The following is an 18,824-nucleotide window of genomic DNA, read 5'->3' as shown; positions in this document are numbered from 1 at the left end:
ACCTGGAAGGGGTGTTACCAGTCGAGGCTGGGAGGAGTTGGTTGCCCCAGCAACTCATGTCCAAGTGCTCTTTATTTTACTGGTGAGCATCCTGCCTGTTTTCCTTGAAAGAGAGGTGTTCACTTCAGCCAAGGTTGGAACAGGACCGGCAAAGAGGTGGATCATCATTGGTGACCATTCAGACTTCCACTTTAAGATGAAAATTCTCTTCACTCGCCAGTTGTCTTACTCACTGGTCGGCAAGACCATGGCTGAAGCTGGAAGGGCAAAGTAGAGGTCACCAAAGCCAATCTTGGTGCATTTTAATGCAACTGTTAAGAACAGTACCTGGTTTAAAAAATGAAACATCTGGACAAAAGCTTCGTCTGAGGGGCTGCTGGGACCAAAAGTGTAATCTAGCACTTGCACAGACAAGCCAAAGCGTGAGGTCACCCTAGTTAGAGATCGCATTTGTCCATCCGCTTTGTACTGTCCGCTCTTGTCTGGACTGTTCTGATAACATTACCTCTCTGCCCTCCTCTGTTGACTTCCAGTCCGACTTCCCACGACAGCTGAGCGAGATTTTTAAAATCCCCGAGAGATTACATTGCTGGGTAACACCCCTCAGGATCGTCCTCTAGCAGTTAGAATAAAGTTGAGCTCTTCACCATGGCTTAGGAAGCCTTTTAAGCTCCCACCCACCTAGCTGGCCCCGCTAGATTTTAAGCTTCCAGGTGCCACGTGCCTTGCTTGTCTGTCGTCTTCGCCAGTGTGGTTCGTGAGAGCCACTCAATATATTTCCTCAAAGGAGTGAATCTGATTTACTTTGAGTCAATGAAAGGAAAAATGAGGGAGTGTCTTGCTAATCCATGGGGATAAGGAAATCAAGTCTAAATCTCTATGTCCTAAATATTATTTCTATCTCTGATAACGAAGTTGGACAGCAGAATTTATCACGGGACTAAATCCTCCCCATTAGCAAAGGTGCTGTGATGCCTACAGAACATTCTGATGCTGCAGTCTCCCCACCCCTCCCACCCACAGAAGTGTGAATTCTGGTGTGTCTATTGTTTCCTCCAACATTAGGTCAGAGATTTTGTTTTATGTACACTTGGCATCCGTGACAGGGAAAGGTGCTTGTCTGGTTGATATGGGGGAAACTGGGACCTGTGATGGTGGTGGTGGAGGAATCCTTTGAAGCCACAATTTTGGGAGATCTTGTGTTCTTACACAACTGCTCTCTGTTGGCTCTCTTTTAAAAACATGCTACCTTTCAATTTTATCATGAATGCCTTTCCAAGGACAGTAAATGGTTTTACACACTATGACATCGTTTCCATGGCAACTAATGTATTTTAGCAAAGAGAGAGACTCTGCTAGAAGTAGGCTAAAAAGGACAAATACAGAAATGGCACAGTGTAAAATGTGGGGCAATGTGTGTGGTAGTAAAGGTGGTTTTTTTTTTTTTTTCCTGACTTCTTGTTAGGAAAACCCGTATAACTAGATCTTGGCTTCTTAACTCTTACTAATAAATTTTTTACTGCACCCAACACTCTTTAGTATTTTGCTGACAGAGTTCCTTTAGTTGGTACTTGGATTTTTCATTTGTTTGCTTTAACATGTTGTTCATCCCATCAACGTACAAACATTTGTAAGTTCATCCACTTGTGAAGTACGCTGTCCTCACCTCGAGTTCTCCTGGGGAAGCCCCCTCCCTTCTCTGCTGCCCTTGGTTGCATGCATTGCCTCTTGAAAGGGCTGTCTACACTACCTGTCTCTATAGTGCGTTTCTTAAAAAAATCAAAGCCATTCCAGACAAGCTCTCACCCACCATTCACTTCCATTGCTCACACCCTCGTCCTCTAAGGCTATTATAATTGACCTCTTGTGTTTTTAGAAGCTAAAATGTAGAAGTATTTATTTCAAATCATTCTACAAAACATCAAGCCCCATGTGTGAGCGTTTATGTAAACCCTGGTTTAAAATACGGGGTCGGGTTTACCCTGCTTTATGCATTTGAGTGTACTTGGATTTTTGTTGTTGTTGTATGGTAATAAAAACTCCCTTTACACTCTCAAATAAACCCCAAGTGGTGAGCAGATAGCAGTCAATTTCCTGTTTAATAGAAAGAGAAACGAAGGGATGAATCTTATGACTTAGGAAAATAGCAAACCAGTCTGTGGGCTGGATGATAACCTTCATTTATGTCTTGTTGAGCCACATGGTGCATTTTAAAAATTTAAACCAACATTTAAAAATTTGGGTAGTTTTGTATAAAAACTGAGATTTCCAGCTTCCCTTGGGGAAAAAAAATTGGAAGGTCTGGCAAAACCAAGCCTGCCTTCTCTCCTGACAGCAGCCTGCCCAGGCAGTGTTGCAGCTGTCCTCTTGGGCTGGGGCCGGGCTCTTCAGCTCATCTAGCCCCATCTCACCTCCTTCATTCATTGGTTTTACCTGCCTGGCCCCTGTGGGTGGTTTAATATGGCACTCTGCTGCACCCTCTCCTCTTACCAATCACAGAGAAAATGACTAGCAGGACTAGGAACAGAACTTGATTTCCAAGCCAACTGCTTCCTCCCTGGCTGTGGACCAAAATTCTGTGCTTTAGAGAGTAATTCATAGTGGTGAGAGGCATCATTAGGCGGTAGAGCCTATGCTTTGCACCTTACTGCTTGCAATAGACCCTGTAGTTCATTGTACCAGGTACATCGTTCGTATTTGGGGTGCCTCCCCTCTTCTCTGCCTCTCTCAGAACCGACAGCATGTGCCGTCAGTTGTGACGGGCAGGATGGAGGTGCTACACTGGTGTTAATATTTCTGTGTGCATAGAGACACTGGCCAGAATGGTGAAGCTCCATCATCATAACAGGGGTTCCAGAGTTTCCAGATTTTCCAGGAGGTGAATGAATATGTATATAAAAGAAATAAGAATGAAGTAGCAGAACAAAGTGTATCGCCATGGGCTGAGCCCCGTGAGGTCCTCCCAGTGTGGGAGACTCAAAGGTGTTCCCCAGCTACCTTTGCTGTCCTCTCCCAGACTAGCGCCTTCCCTCTGAATTCGTTCAGGGGTCCCCTTGATGTCAGTGTGCTGAAGGTGCCCTTGGGGGTGACATTGACTTGTTCCCGCGCAGTGCACTGCCCGGAGCCCCTCCCTGTTTTGAACGTGCACGATCACAGCACCTGTGCTAGGGGTGGGGTGAGATGGACGAGAGGGTTGCAGGTGCTGCCATCCCGGACCTTGTCAGCAGGTTCACCTCTGCAGGGAGACACAGGGGAATGAGCTCATCTGGGGCCAGAATAAATAGCCAGAGGAAAAAGCGGTTTTTTCCCCTGGGGAAATGGGGCAGTGAGGACTACCCAACAACAAATGGCCTTGTCTGAGCGGGGTCCTGTCCCCTTGGGGCTGCTCCAGTTGTGGGACCCACGGGAGATCATGGTGACCCCGAGCGTGGACAGTCCCACACTCTGCATGGTGTGTCTGGAAACAGCTGTGGGGGCCTCGGGGCACCCTCTGTGAGAGTGGGCCTGTTCCCGGGCTTCAGGCAGGGAGCCAGGGGCCCCCCTTCTCCAGGGAGCATTGAGGAGCTTCTGTGTGTGCTCTGTATGTGTCTCAGCTTTCTCTGGAATTGTGGCAGAGTCTGGCCCTGCCTGGTCTTTTTTGTGCCCTGGGTCCTAAGTTAAGAATAATCGAAGGAACACTGCCCCTGTTGACACGCCTGATACGGGAGCTGCTATCAAATGGCTATTTTATCCTCAGTTGCCACTGACATCACACCACATACAGCTCTGAGTTCTCACTTTAGTTTTGTTTGAATAGAGCTGTGATCGTTGGAGCAGAAAGAAGCCATTCAGACGTGAATATGTGAAGACATGTCTAGTAACGTGCAGATGTTTTTTGGAAGGTCAATGAATATTTTAAATCTTTCGCAAGTAGTAAAAAGGTTTGAATTGGGAATAGAGGAGGTTCTGTGGAAGAGAAAAGTATGCCTCATTTCTCTCTCAATCTTCCAATTCTTAAAATAATCAAACAAAAACCCAAATCTTGGGTTCATTGTGGCCTTTCCTTTAATCTGTGCAAGATGTGATTATGATTCTAATGTATTGAATCTTGGTTTTTCAGTCACATTTTTTAAATAAAAAGGAAGCACCAGGTAATGTTAAAAATAACAGCAGAATCTCCAGATTGGCTCTTTGTCATCTATTTATATCGAAAGACACAGGACTAAACTGAAAGGAGAGGTCATCTTCTGGTGTTATGTGTGTGTGTTGGGCGGGTGTGGGTGTACCCGGGTTGATACACCCACCTTCCCCAGCACCCCCTACCCCCCAGCTCATACGTGCAGGAGACAGCAGGTCCGCCTGATTCAGAGCAGTTTCATTTCCTTCATTTCCTTTGGACTTTTCTTCATTAGTCACCTTGCTACCGCCCCTTCACCCTTCACCTCTCCGCCCGCAGAAATGGCACATGTCCCTGTTGTGTTGCAGGCACTGTCCTCAGTGCCGTCCTGGCCATAGGCGAGCTGGCATTTGAGCAGGGGAGACAGGGAAACAGGTACTGCACCCAGTGATGTGGGAACATGGAGGAGAGGAAACCAGTTCTTCATAGAAGTGGGGCCAAAGGGGAACAAGAGCGAAAAGGTGATTTTGTCCTAGGCCCTGTAGGCCAATGAGAAAATTATACTTACCCAGCAGCAGAGTGGAGGAGAGTGGACTGACAATGCCAGTCCAGTGCCAGGAATATGCTGGGAGCTGTATCTGTTTTTCTGCCCTTTCCTGGGTCAGAGGCAGGTTGAAAACACACTGGAAAGTGCAGAAGTGTGTTCCTCTCTGGCTGATGTCTTAACTGGTGTGCCTGTCTCTCCCCATCTGGCCTCTGCCGTAGGTTCCCACCCTTCTCCCACCAGCCTCCTCCTGGAGCATGGCCAAGCCTCTTGCTGTTCTCCGAATGTGGCCAGTGCCTCTTTGTCATGTCTGCTTGTTCCTCTGATGGTCCTGTCCTGTCACAAGGTGTGTGGTAGGTGCCTGTGGGAGTAGAAGATGCCCCCGGGCATTTGGAAATACGAGAGCAGTGGGGGTGGGAGGAATTGCTGTATCAAGAGGAGGCTTGATGTTGAGGGCTTCTCAGTGTTGTGTTTCTAGAGCTTTCTCTAAAAGTAAAATCTTTGTGTATCCCCCCAAAGATGGATTTGAGGGGATATTAGTAGTGGGGAGTCATCCATTTTTGGCCTGGGCCTCATGCTTTGGCTTCCATTCCTGCAGCTGATCACAGGTCGGTAGCATTTATGGGTCCGCCTTTCCCAGTGGGGAATCTGGGTCACTTCAGTCACGTTCTCAAACAAAGCATCAGCAGTACTTTGGCAGGAAGAGTAAAAGCGTGGAATGTGCTCTACTGCCCACGAGCCCATGGTTGAATACATGTATTTTGAAATAGCTATTTAAAATGTCTGTGTAACTACCTGTGCAGATCTGTATCTGTAAATACACACACATGCACATACATCTGGGGAGGGAGGTGTCTATCTTGCCTTAAGTGTTGGAAACTTAAAACTTGGATATTCCAATAATCCAGATTTAGAATAAAGTAACAGAATAATTGGTCAGTTTTTTAAAAATTATCTTTTTAAGATACAGGAGTCATTTCAATACAATGTTACCTCTAGTTCACCTAAGCATTGGATTACCAAAACTTATTTATTCTCAACTTTTCAGAAACAGCTTTTATTTAATAAACACAGACCTGGTTTTAAAAACAAATTGCTATTGTTCATTCTAAATGGGGTTGCCATGTGAATTTTACTTTTAGGCAATTCTATTTCATCCGTCTATATCCTCTTTGAGACAATGGAGCTGGTACCTAAAAATATCTCAGGCTGTGTGTGCTTGCTGGGAGTCTTTGAAGTTAACGCTGTGACATCCTTCTGGTTTCTGGCTGCAGGATGATGCATATATGCATTGTCTTTGTTAATTAACTCCATCTGTCTAGTAAGCTTGACAAAGAGATTGGATGATGCTTCATACATGTACACATGGATAAGACTCCTTGTGTAGTAGTGAGCCAGCCACTGCATTCAGGGTTTCGATTATCCTGTTGGTACCAGTTGCTAAAGAGCTTGGAGTCAAGGCTCATTCTTTTAGAGCCTGTTGCTGAACTGGGTATCCTGTGCAGTTGCAGTTGTGCTGTATGCATGAGAGAGGTGAGGTTTCCTCACTGCTTTGGGAAAGGGTAATGGTTCTCCAAGTGTTCTTTCTGTAGCAGATGAAGGAATCTTTCACCTTGCAAATTAGAACATCCATTCTGTAATTCAGAATGACAGTCTCCCCAAACCTCTTTGGAAGTGTTCAAGAATGGAAGCCAGACTTCTGCTGTATAGATGTTCCCTTTGGTGAAAAGTGCTTGTGGTACTGAATTACTCTCTGCTGATTATAGAGAGGCCACTTGAAATTTCTGGACAGGGAGAATTCCCATTTTCTCCTTTTTACAGCTCAGTGGTGTCTAGATCCCCAGTGGGTGAACCAGAAGGAGAGGCATTTAATGCCTGGTGGCATATGGTGGGACAGGACAGCATGTCTCAGAAGCAAGAGAGAGGTGGGGGGATGTGAGTTGCCGAGGCACAGGCTGTAGCAGCATGCTCTTTAGCGCTCCCCCCTCCAGCCTCTGTGCTGCTCCTCATGCATGTCTGCAGTGAGTTCATGATTTGAATGCCCATCTGCAGAAGACAATATAGGAGTTTCTAATTCTCTTCCCCATGGTCATTTTTAATTCCCTTCATTCTGAGTCATCTTTGATTAAACAAAACAAAGATATGACTGTTAATTATGCAGTCTTTCAAACAGCACAAAAATTCTCTTTTGTGTATGTGGGGGAGGGGCGGTTTTGATGGGGATGGTAATTTATGATGGGCGGTATTTTAAACCATGGACCAGGAAGAAAGATGCTAAGAGTCATCTTAGTTTGAGTCTCTGCTAAGATAGGAAAAATCGTTTCTCCTTTTTTTTCCTTCAGATTTCTCAAACTTTTCACTTTCTTCCCTAACATATTGTCAACATAATTTCATGTAACCATTTTTATTGTTCTCTTTTAGACACCTTATTAAAACTGAAGCTTTGTTAAAGCAATTAAAATTACAAATAATAAATGAGGTACCATAATATTGGCAGGTTGTAGGCAGAGTGCATGAGCAAATTGGAGATCTGCCTGCTCCTGGCACTTTAAAAATTCATGTTGAAGTGGGCATGGGTGCCATCCGAGTCAGCATCAGCTGTGCCAGGGGCTTAACACAGGGTCTAAGGTGATCCTGGGGCCAGACTTCCATGGACAAGTTGTGCAGGCTGGTGAACTGGCAAGCCTCCCGGAGAGGGGAACCCCAGCTGATGGGAAAGCAAGGCCATCCCAGGAAGGCTGTTTTGACAGTGAGGCTCACCCACAGTCAGACAAGAAGTGGGGCAGATAGGGGCTGGGAACTAAGGGAGGATTTAAGCCGAGAGGTAAGTTGAACAAGACCTTGGAGACTCATTTTTCACGTGTCCCAACTATGGATGCCTTGTAGGCACCTGCAGAAGGGGTGTGTGTGTGTGTGTGCGCGCGCGCATGCACTCAAGACTTCCACCCCTATTTTTCCTGGCTCTGGAAAGTTCAGATCTCATGCTGGCTTCCTGTGGTGGTACAGGGCCAGGTCTTTCTTTGCAGTTGCAGTCAGGTGTTTGTGGCAACTGTGACTTCACAACAATTGTGTGAATGAGAAAAAAAATTGTGGGCAAATTGATTGCAGCAAATGAAAATTCTACGGTGGTGTTCTGTGGGTGGTTTACAGGCAAAGAGTGCTCAGTTCTCTTCTGATGTCTTTTTTTTTTTCTTTTACAGTTTTTTGAAGAAGCAGGATGCTGATCTAGACGTGGAAAAAGTAAGTTGGCAAGTTTTGTACTGAGAGCACGTGACTTGTAAATTAGAAAGGGTTTCCCATGGGACCTAGGACTTGGTCCATTTTGAATTTGGGGTTGTGACTCTGAGCCCATAGGTTTCTAAGAGAGAGGCTGAGTTGCAAATGGAGCTGGTATATGAAATAAAAAGTCTTAGCTTACTTAGGGGAACCTGCTGTTTTCTCCCTTCCCTTATTTGTAACACTCGGTTTTGATAATTATGGGAACATACACTTGAGCTCTGGTCTCCCCCGCCCAGGAATAGAACAGAGCAGCTGTCCCGTGGCTGCTGCACCTTTGGGGGCTGATGAGGGATGGGCAGCCCTCCGTCTTCAGATGGGTTTAGGGAGGTGCCTTGTTCATTTGTTGTTGGTCTTCCCCGCTCTCAGATGGCTGCTGCTTTCCGCTGCCCTAGTTGTACCTTTGAATTGCAGTTACTGTGTAACATTTTTTTGGTGCCCCCTGGGTGTTACAAACCTTGCTGGACTCTGTTGAAACAAAAATGAATGTGACAGCTGAGTACACAGGTAATTATTACACAATATGTTAGAGCTGTGCAGGAGGGGCTGAGGGTGGAGGGGTCAGTGGATGGATGGATGGGGAGGGATGTGGAGGAACCATATTTTCATTCTTTCTTCAAACGTTTGCCAAGTCTTTTCCGCCTGTGTTTCTCTTGACTCCTTAAGCAGCCTTGGGTTTCTGTGAAAGGCTGGTCTTAGTCAGGTCTCACCAGTCACCCATAGGACCCCTTCCTGCCCGACTATGCTGCCCAGTCACGTTGCCTTGGGTGTAATTTTTCATTGGTTCCACCTTATCATCCTAAAATGACTTGGGTGTTATTTCTCACATTGAATTTATGTGTGAGAGAGGTTATTCTCCTGAACTAGAGCCATTCCGTCTGCAGACAATGCATCTTTGTTTTAAATTGGGGAAGTATACTATCTGAAACGTCGTTTGAGAACAATTATGGGCAACCCCTGACCTTTGACCCCATACAGCCCCCCCCCCCCCAGCTTCTGCAGAATGGTCTGTGATCTCCTTTCAGTCATGGCCTTTTCAGCTCCGACAAGCCAAGGGGACTCAGGGCAGTAAAAGGGCTCTAGGCAGGGCCAGGCAGAAGGGAGCCTTTGTAGAACCCCCCTGCACTTAGTCTTGGCTGTGGAAGCCAGGAGTCAGCAGAGGCAGTGCCTTTGGAGGAGAGCAGTGTCAGCCCTCCTGGGCCAGGCCCGGCACACAGCAGCTGGAGCTACCCCAGGGCGGTGTAGCCCAGGACAACAGAACACCTGTCGGTGAGGTCTGGGGAAGGCCTTGTGCAGCCCAGGCCAAGGTGAATCCTGCAACCACAGGACAGGGAGGTCCAGCCTAGCGGGGACATCTTTGTGTTCTGAACACAACCCAATGCCAGGCGGAGCAGAGGGCAAAGGGCTGGGGAGCCCTGAGTGGAATGAATTAAATTCTCCCTTCAGCTCTGCTGTTAACTTGCCGTAAGACCTTAGGCAGATCTTGTCTCCTCTCTGGGCCTCATTTTTCTCATCAGTAAAGTGGTCTCTTTTCCAGGACCGAGTAAAATTCTTCATTTTTCCACTTAAAAACACGAAACAACTGCTTTTTTTTCACTTTGCGACTTGAGCCTTGTATCAGAAAGGAAAAAGGGCTGTTGGCCACAGTCTCAAGAAAACTTACTGAGGAGGCCCGGTGGGGGCTGTGAGCGCCTGGCAGGTGGGGCCTCGTCGGTTCTACCTCCAGGTTCAGCGCTGGCGCAGTGAGTGTCTGACTGGGCAGTGAACCATGTGACCCACCCTGTCGTGTGGGTTGGGTGTTTGTCAGTGCTAAGGGAGGTCAGAATAAACGAAGCTAAATGTTGGGTAAGAATGCTTCTTGGGCTGCGTGAGTTGGCGCTGCCCCTCAAGGGCTCTGCCTGCACCCTCTCTGTCAAGTAGTTAATGACCTGAAACACACTTAACTGCCCCAGGGGAGTTCACTATGTTAAAAGCTCTAATTCAAAAGCTCCTGTTCCAGAATCTCTTTCTAATGCTCAGAGAAGGCTGTTGAGTACAGATGTACCAACTGTTCTCTTTGCCTGTTTATGTATCTGCCAAAAAGAATCGAGTCCAGGGTACGCCTCCATTGTTTAAGTAAACGATGCCTGTTAGCCAACCCGAGTGAAGAAAAACCACTGATGTCATGGTGTGTTTTTTTTTGCTAATGGATTTTTGAGTTTTCTCTTTCAGTTGAACATTTTTGTAAAGACAGAACTATGAAAGGAAAATTAGCTTAATTTTGACATGTCAAAGCTCAAAGATAAATCAGCATACCTTCTGTAATTATTAATTATTGTCTATAGTTTGTTGGACTTCCATATATACTGAGTGCTTTTATATGTGTCACACTTGTTACAACAGCCTTGTGAGGAGACCGTGTCCCTGACCATGAGTTGCTCAAGGCACCACAGTAGTGACAGCAAGGATTCTAATCATATCTGTCTGGTCCAGAGCCTTGTCTTTCCCATACCCCATCCTACCATGGAATTGATACAATATTTGAGACAGTATATTTGTTGCCTTTTAAAGAAATTTTTTGAGTTAATAATAAGAAAAAGCAATGCTGCTTTCTAGAGAGGTCTTCCTTGACACTTTCCCTCCCAACCCGGGTGGGGTTGCCCTACTACCAAGCACTTCTTCAAAACTTCCATTGCTCTTGTAGAGTTATTTGTACAATGGCCGTCTAACATCTGTGTTAGATGTCTAACATTGAAATGTAAGCTTTGTCAGGTCTGAATCCTTCGTGTGCTAGGCCTGGAGCCTGCCCCTAGTGTGCCCTCTTAAAATGTTGAATGCCGCATGATCAAACTGGGGGGTAGTGCGAACCAATGAAAGCCACCTTAGTAGGTAGAAAAGTAGAAAACCTTACTGTTTACCCCAGAAATATTTCTCTTCTCCATCTGCGGGTTTTATCTGTGGAAACCATGCTTGTTAATAGCATTATATGGAGATAAGGCAAGCATTCCTTGGCTTTCTTGCCAAAAGTAAAGTTTCAAGCAGACCAATGAAGAGATAATTCTTAAGAACGAAGTAATCTGGGCAAGCAGAGGGAGTCTGAAGATAAACGAGGGACAAGCGGTAAGAACACAAGAGAAACATTAAACATTTTTTTCACAGAATCTTCTAGAATTGTTGAAGGATATACTTCAGAGGTTGGTTTCCATAAATCACTGATTTATTTAAATAAGGGTGTATCTTCTAAAAGGGAAATCCACCCTCAACTGAATTTTAAGGAATATATAATTTTGTTTTTATGTTGGAAAAGCAAAAATGCACTTTTTAAAATAAAAAGCTGATAAAATTGTCATCTTATTTAGTAATTTAAATCATGGTTTAAATGGACTTGATTAAAATAACATCTGCTTTGGTCATAAGTACTCTCAAAGGCCTGAGAAGGAAGGTCTGATTTTCATGTACCCTGCGTGGCCTTTGTCTAGCATGATGAAGGGATTTTAGCGCCTGCCTTGAGAGAGGCCCCTGTCATATCTGTAGTTTCAGTGAGACCAGGAATTCCTGTATTGCTACTACAACTGTTTGCAGGGTTTAGATGGCTGCCTTCTGGCCACACATGTGGCCAAAATACTACTGTCTATTTGATAGACACAGAGCCACCTCAAAGAAAATTGTCATTCAGAAAGAAAAGTAAATTTAAAAATTACCACCTGCTTTAAAGTTGTTTCCTTTTTCTCAGTGAATTCCTTGAACTGTGTTAGTCTGTAAATGTGGAATGTACTTAGAAGCTACTCCATTTTTCAGTCTTTCTTTTGTTTTAATAAGTCCCAAGAGAAGTAATAAAAAATATCCTAGATTCTTATTGTGGGGCAGATGGTCTTGTGAAACAGTCTGGTTCTAAACGGTGAAGGGTTCAAAATTCAAGACTGCGTTAGGAACCAAGCTTTAAATCTGTGTGCACGTGATTCCCGCGCAGCTGGTTGAGAGAAGGAAAAATTAATGCTTGTAAGATTTTTCTTTAGTGGAGGGAATAGGATTTCCAGGGGTCAGGAGATCAGCAAGGCTTATCTGGGATGTGCGAAGGCTTGTGAATGCTGGTCACTGGGAAGGCATGAGGATGTGTCTCCAGTGGGAGCATGGGGGGGCGTTGGTGTTGGGGTGCACTGCTTCGCTGCCTACGCTGGTTGCTATGAGAAGAGAGAAAGGCAGGGAGGGAAGAACAGCGTGAGCAGGACTCACTGCCGTCTGTGGAAGCCACTGCCTCCTGAATGGAGGGGAGGGCTCACCAAGTGCTTGTGGGCCCTTTAGGCCCTCTCTGATACGCGCACCTAGAGCTGCCAGCCCCAGGATCAGTAGGATGCCCAGTTAGCTTCCATTCTCCCTGCCCCTTGCCCCAACCCCACATGTAGACTGCCCCATTCTACTGGTGACCGGGCATTGGGACGGACCAGCCTCTGCTTCACTGAGTAAAGGAAAAGACCAGGCTTCACACAGCCTGCTTTCCTGGTGACTGGGGATCAAAAACAGGGAATGGCTTTGGGTTGGGTTAGGAGAGGGTTGTATGTGTTTAGGAGCAAGGAGCTTGCGCAGAGTTGTGTTTGATGGAAGAGCAAAAACGTTTTTAGTCCCAGACCAAAAACAGTTGTTATACATCACCCATAATAATGGACCAACTTTCTTTCACATCAATCTCTGGATTGTAAAACTACATGCTACTGTTGTCCGAGAAGGAAAAAACATGCCCTCTGCCAATTCAAACTTCCAAGAGAGTAAAATAGCCTCGTTCTAGCTACTATAAACTCAGGCAGGTCTCCGTGGCAGTTGGAAGAACTACAGATAACACTGTAACGTCGTGATTCAAGGAAAGAGTTGAAAAATTGAGGATAGATTGTTTAGTCCTGGACACAGAACAGTTAATTCATTCTTTCCTTGAACATTAATGAACTCTGGCAGAGGGGTGGGCAGCCACTGTTAGGCCACATGTCATCTTATTCTGTTGTCCCATTTTACACATGAGGAGAATGAAGCTCAACAGAAGTGAAATGATTTACCCAAGGACTAGAATCTAGGAAGTAGCAAGATCTAAAACAGGTCTCAGACCTGGCACGCCCTTCCCTCTTCACTGCAGGGTGGATGCACTCTTGTACTGAAGCTTAGCGGAGCAGATGACAGTGGGTCATGAGCAGCCTTATGGCACTGAACTGAGGATTTTATACACACCTTTCATTTTCTGTTCACTGAACTGAGAAGGACTTTCTTCCTGATGTAGGTTTTCAAATAGTAATGATGTTTTTATCAAGGAGACATCAGAAACCTCAAAGGGGAGCCGTCTCTTGAAACCTGACCTGGCCCCACTAGGTGGTCCCCTCAGTGACAGCCTGGGAAAGACTTTCAGAAATGGGGTTCTGCGTGGAGTCTGGGGAGGCCTTTGGGACCCTCATTCTCTTTCCATGGCCAGTTCCTCGGCTCGGGGATCATTTTATTGTATTCCTCATCTCAGTGGCATTCATCAGTCTCCCCAAGCTGGATGTCACCAGGCGAGGTGGGGAGAAACGCTGCTCACATTACAATAGAGTCAGGATGAGCTCCCACCTCCTCCTGAGGCTCCCTCCTGTGGCCCTGAGTGCTGCATCATCCTGATGGCAAACAGGCCTGCTGGGCGGAGGTGGGAATCATTTGGTTGTCTGCCTTGCATAGACTTACTGTCCGCTGACTTTGTGTGTGAAGGAGAGATTATTAGTAAAATATGTGTGACAAATGGTTTAAAAGATGCTTATGTCACTGCCCCAAACACTTTTTTTTTTAAATGGAGGTACTGGGGTTTGAACCCAGGACCTCGTGCATGCTAAGCACACACTCTACCACTGAGTTATAGCCCCCAGCCCCAAACACTTTTAAAAGCAGAGCTGCACTTGTTCTGAGGCTGGTATGGAATAGTCCATACAAACACACAAACATTCAAGCTTTTCCCTTAAAGAAGGTTATTACTGCCCATTTTTGGCCAACAACAAAATTCTATTTAAACAGAAAACCTTCTGTAATAGGTTGCTGTGGCTGTCGTTAACAGATGACCACAAACTTGGTGTCTTAAAACAACAGAGATTTATTCTCTCATGGTTTTAGAGTCAGGATCCAATGTCAAGATGTCACCAGGAATGCATTCCCTGCAGAGGCCTTGGGGGAAATCTGTTGCTTGCATCATCTCTTTCAGGTTTTGGTGACCACAGGTGTTCCTTGACTTGTGGCCGCATCACTCCAATCCCTGCCACCACTTTCGTGTTACCTTCTCCCTGTGTCTCTATCCAGTCTCCCTCTGCACTGCTCTTCGAAGGATACCTGTGATGGCTCTTAGAACCCCCAGGTCATCTAGGATTAGCTCCTCCTCTAGAGGTCCTTAACTTGATGACATCACAGCATGCCTTGTAAAGTAATCTTCACCGATTGCAGGGATTAGGAAGGGACTGTTTTAGGAAGGTGTGGACAATTTTCTGCCTCCCACATCTTCTCTCTGGGAATTTCTGTATTTTTCATTTCCTGAAACATAAAGCCTGTGCCCATTTATCTCATAGGTTACTTTAGTGAATTTAATTTTCCTAGATGATGCCACTTGGACCACCTAGGAACCAACCTTGTCTTCTAGGCCTCCCAATAGGCAAGGCCGTTTCAGACTGGGGTGAAGTAAGGATGAAGAATTCTGGGCTCTAGGCGTGGGGAGGGGCCTGTGAAAGCAGATCCTCCCGTGTGAGGGGGAAATAGGCTAGAGAGGCAGGGTCAGCGAGTCAGGAAGGGAGACTTGTGCCCCAGCCCCTCCTCTGCAGACCCCCAAGCTGTTTCTTGTAGTGTATAAGTCTCTAGGCTTTTCTTCATGTGAGAGCTCTTCAGCACCTGACACCCCATCCCTGCAAATCCTCCTTTCCTAGACCAACAGCCCTGGTTCTTAGAAATATTCTCTTGTTACCTGATGTCAGGAATTCTGGCTTTCTGGTTACTTCCTCCTGGAGGCATTCCCTTGATGCCATTGTCTCTTTAAGAGCATGGCAGTCAGACATGAGCAATACTTCAGAGATGGCTCTGCCAGTGTCGAGTAAGGACTCTACACCTAAGACGATTAGGTCTTGTGAAAGGCATGTGTTTTCTGTATCATTAAATGTTTATACCAGTGCATCTCTGATTCAGCTGCTCTCTCACCTGCAGGTTGCACTGGGCTTGTATTCAATAAAAATCCTTAAGACTTTAAGATAGGAGTTGCTTTAAACCCATCCCCTTTGCCCCTGTCACATAGAAGAGCTGAGTTTCTTGTCAGTAGCAGGATGGGATCAGCCTGGGATCCAGAATACAGTCCAGGCAGGAATCCAGAGAACAGACAGATCCGTGGGCTGGGGCACGTGCATGGGGACACACGAGCAGCAGGCTGTAACCGGAGACAGTGAGGACAACTGGTAAGGAAGGCATTGCGCTGGGGAAATCCTTCCGTAGGGGTCAGTCTAGGTGGACAGATGTTTGGCAGCAGAACTGTCTGGCTGAGCAGGTCAAGGGCCAGATGTAGAAGAGCTGGGTGCAGAGGAATCAGTTACAGGATCAACCGCAGAAAGAGGGTGGGGCCCAGGACGGGAGCCTGAGCCCAGAGAGTGAAAGGAAAACCCTGATCTGAAGGCAGCGTCATAACATTGATGAGTCTGTGTCAATGGCCTGGAGCCTCTCCCACCCAGAACCTGGTCAGGGTCATTGGCAGAACTTGTGAACAGGGGTGAGTTGTCCCAGCTGAGCAGACTGGAGGGTACAGGGCAGGGGCTGGCATCATCCTACATTTATGCAGTAGATGTTTTTACAATTGAAAATAGGATTTTATCTGTTAATTTTGGAGGGTTGTTGTTTTGATCAGTTCTAGTGGTCATTCCAGCCTATTGAATTCCATTCAAATGTCCATTCTTTCTTTACATTAATTACTATTCCCTTTCAGCTGTGAGTTATTTGTGATTTCCATAAGCACGTCTTGATGAAAACATCCTTAACCAAGGATGATGAACCTCCCAAGCCCTGCTGTGTGTGGACGTCTCTCCAAGTCAGTGTGGCTGCCCTGTGATGTTCGTGCCCTCAGGTGTGGCCAGTCAGTCAACTCTGAGTTCACCAAACCCGATTGTCCCTTGGCCCAAGGTTTCCTGTCTTGTTCAGCTATATTTGGAGTGTCCAGAGCTTTGCTGACATCAGGGTACTCTGTGTCTGTAATCACTCACTCCGACAGTCCTGTGGAAGCGCTGTGAGACGGCCCCTCGGCTTGCTCAGCCAGACGGGGAGGGAAAGTTGGTAGAGTACTTGGTTATTCGCTGCTTTGAGAGGAGAGGTACCCGTCTGTTTCCACTGATGTCGGTGAGTTTCAGTCCTGAGCTGCACTTCCTGTAGCACACTTGTGGGCCTGAGCCCGTGGGTGATTTTGAACTCAGGACTAGAACCCCGTATTCAGATGTGCAGCCCTAATCTCTGTGTTAGGGGCTCACCTCTACTGAAGACTGATCCTCCTTTGTGGGTTACATGTGGTCTGTGGAGGGCAGCCCCCACTGTCGGGGGAACATGGCTGCTTCTCGGAAGATATAGGGGTGTTCAGAAAGTTGTGAAATATGCCACTGCTGCATAGAGCCAGAGTGTAAAGTGAGGGAAAGGAAGTGGGATGCTGTGGGGATCATTTCTTTTAACAGAAGGAGGGATGAAACAGTGCACCTCTTTGCCTCATCCTTCCAAGTAAGATACCAAGAAAAAGTGAGATGGTTCCAGGGTGGAGGCTGAGGCAGTGTGGAGTGGTGGAAGGAGTGTGTGGCCCCCGGGGCCTCAGTAAGTCCCCACTGTGTGTCTGAAGAGCTGCGGGATGTTGACTGTGAGAGAAGCAGATAGTCATCGTGTGTAACTGTGGCTTGAAACTGGTGAGTGTCTGAAGGGGAGGTACAGGGTATTGTGAAATTGACACAGAGACAAGAGGGTCCTGACTGGGAGTCAAATGAAGAGAGGCTGAAGAAGGGAGGGCTTCGTAATCATTGACCAGTCTCTATTTGTTATTCCCTCTTTCTTTGGGGAATACTGGCCAAGGATTGAATGACCCCCAAGTGTGATGTGGAGTTGATTCATACCCAGAGTAACAGAATGGGCCAGGGGAAGTCTCCTTCCCACCACATTATTTTTTCTCTTGCTCCCTAAGATTTAATGCTACAGTAATTTGAAACAGAAAAAGTAAACTTCTGTGTTGGGGGCACAGTGGAGATTTTGTCCATCTTTAGAAGAATGTTCTGAAAAGTAGTCCTCTGAGACTGGAGGTGGTGGAAACAGTAGTTTAAAAAACAAAGTTCAACCTTTGCCTACTAGGCTGTTGTCAGGTGGGGGAAAACTATTTTTACCTTTACCAGAGAGCTTGACCCGTGCATCAGGATGCATGCAAAGTTACAGAGCACAATGCTTAGGTCACATGCAAGATGCTTATAGCAGAAAAAGTGTATTTTAAGTTGGGGGAAAGTTTGAACAGCCCTTAGGTGCTGAAGGTGAAGTAGGGGAGGATGTAACTCAGTGGCAGAGAGTGTGCTTAGCATACACAAGGTCCTGGGTTCAATCCCCAGTACTGCCATTAAAAAATAAATAAATAAAAAAGCTAATTACCTCCACCCCCAAAATAAATAAAAATGTGAAATTATTGAAAAAAGAAAGTGAAGTAACTTATAAAACCTAGTTTTGAAGTTTGGGCATTACAGTCATCCTGAGTGAAGTTTTAGGTGTAGAGGAGGCCTCTTCAGTGTAGTGTCAGGAGTCCTTTTTTTCCCTTGGCCCATGAACTGGTAGAACTAGACAATTCTGACGGCTACCATCATGTTTACTCTATTTTCTCGTATTTGGTATTAATAAATATTGGCTCCTAGCCAACTAAATAACTTTTTCTTCATTCTATTTTTATAATGGCCCAGAGGAAAATATAATTAGGCTTCTGTGTTTTCTGGACGGTTAATAAAACAGCACTAAGACACTGTCTGCAGTTGACCATTGAACAACATGGGTTTGAATGGGGAGGTCCACTCATATGCCATTTTTTTCAGTAAATACTGTGGTGGTACACGATCTGCAGTTGGTTGAATCCGCAGATGCAGAACCAAGGATAGGGAGGGCCAGCCGTAAAGGTACGTGGAGATTTTTGGCTGCACAGAGGGTCAGCACCCCAACCTCCCTTCCCCGTGCTGTTCAAGGGTCAGCTATAATGTTTTTTGAAGGAAAAAGTAAAAAGCTTCAGAAAAAAATCATTTCAGAGCCAACAGAGTAAGATGTGTCAAGGCAGGAAAAAGCGTTTGTTTTTTGTTTTCAAGGTTTTGTTTTGTTTTGTTTTGTCTTGTTTTGAATAGACTTTATCTTTTAGAGCAGTTTTAGGTTCACAGCAAAATTGAGGGGAAGGTACAGAAATCTCTCACGAACCTTCTGCCCCCACACGTGTATGGCCTCCCCTGTTATTAACATCTCTGACCAGAGTGGTACATTTGTTACAACCAATGAACCTACCTGTGCACATCATTATCGTCCAAAGTCCACCGTTAACATTAGGATTCACTCTTGGTGTTGTCCATTCTATAGGTTTGGACAAGTGTATAATGACATACGTCCACCATGTAAGTATTATACAGAGTGCTTTCACCGCCTTAAAAATCTTCAGTGCTCTGCCTATTCATGCTTGTCTCATCCCTAAACTTTAGCAACCAGTGATCTTTCTGCTGTCTTTATAGTTTTGCCTTTTCCAGAATATCGTGTAGTGGGTATCATATACTATGTAGCCCTATCAGATTGGCTTCTTTGAGTTAGTAATATACATTTATGTTTCCTCCATATCTTTTCATGGCTTGATAGTTCATTTCTTCTTAGCACTGAATATTATTTCCATTGTCTGGATGTACCACAGTTTATTTATTCATTCAC

At 45.7% G+C, this 18,824-nt stretch overlaps 1 protein-coding gene across 5 annotated transcripts in view; it reads left to right on the top strand.

Moving 5' to 3' along the window:
* FYN (FYN proto-oncogene, Src family tyrosine kinase) overlaps positions 1-18,824 on the top strand; it is a 199,480-nt gene that overhangs the window by 20,007 nt on the left and 160,649 nt on the right. For all 5 annotated transcript variants that reach the window (XM_072965751.1, XM_072965752.1, XM_072965750.1 and 2 more), the window contains exon 2: positions 7,841-7,880. The gene's annotated coding sequence lies outside the window, so the exon portion shown is untranslated. The remainder of the gene's footprint in view (positions 1-7,840; positions 7,881-18,824) is intronic.

This window comes from Vicugna pacos, chromosome 8 (assembly GCF_048564905.1).
Source record: "Vicugna pacos chromosome 8, VicPac4, whole genome shotgun sequence".
Taxonomy (NCBI): domain Eukaryota; kingdom Metazoa; phylum Chordata; class Mammalia; order Artiodactyla; family Camelidae; genus Vicugna; species Vicugna pacos.
Note: the sequence above shows the minus strand (reverse complement) of the source record. Positions and strands in the feature narration are given on the sequence as shown.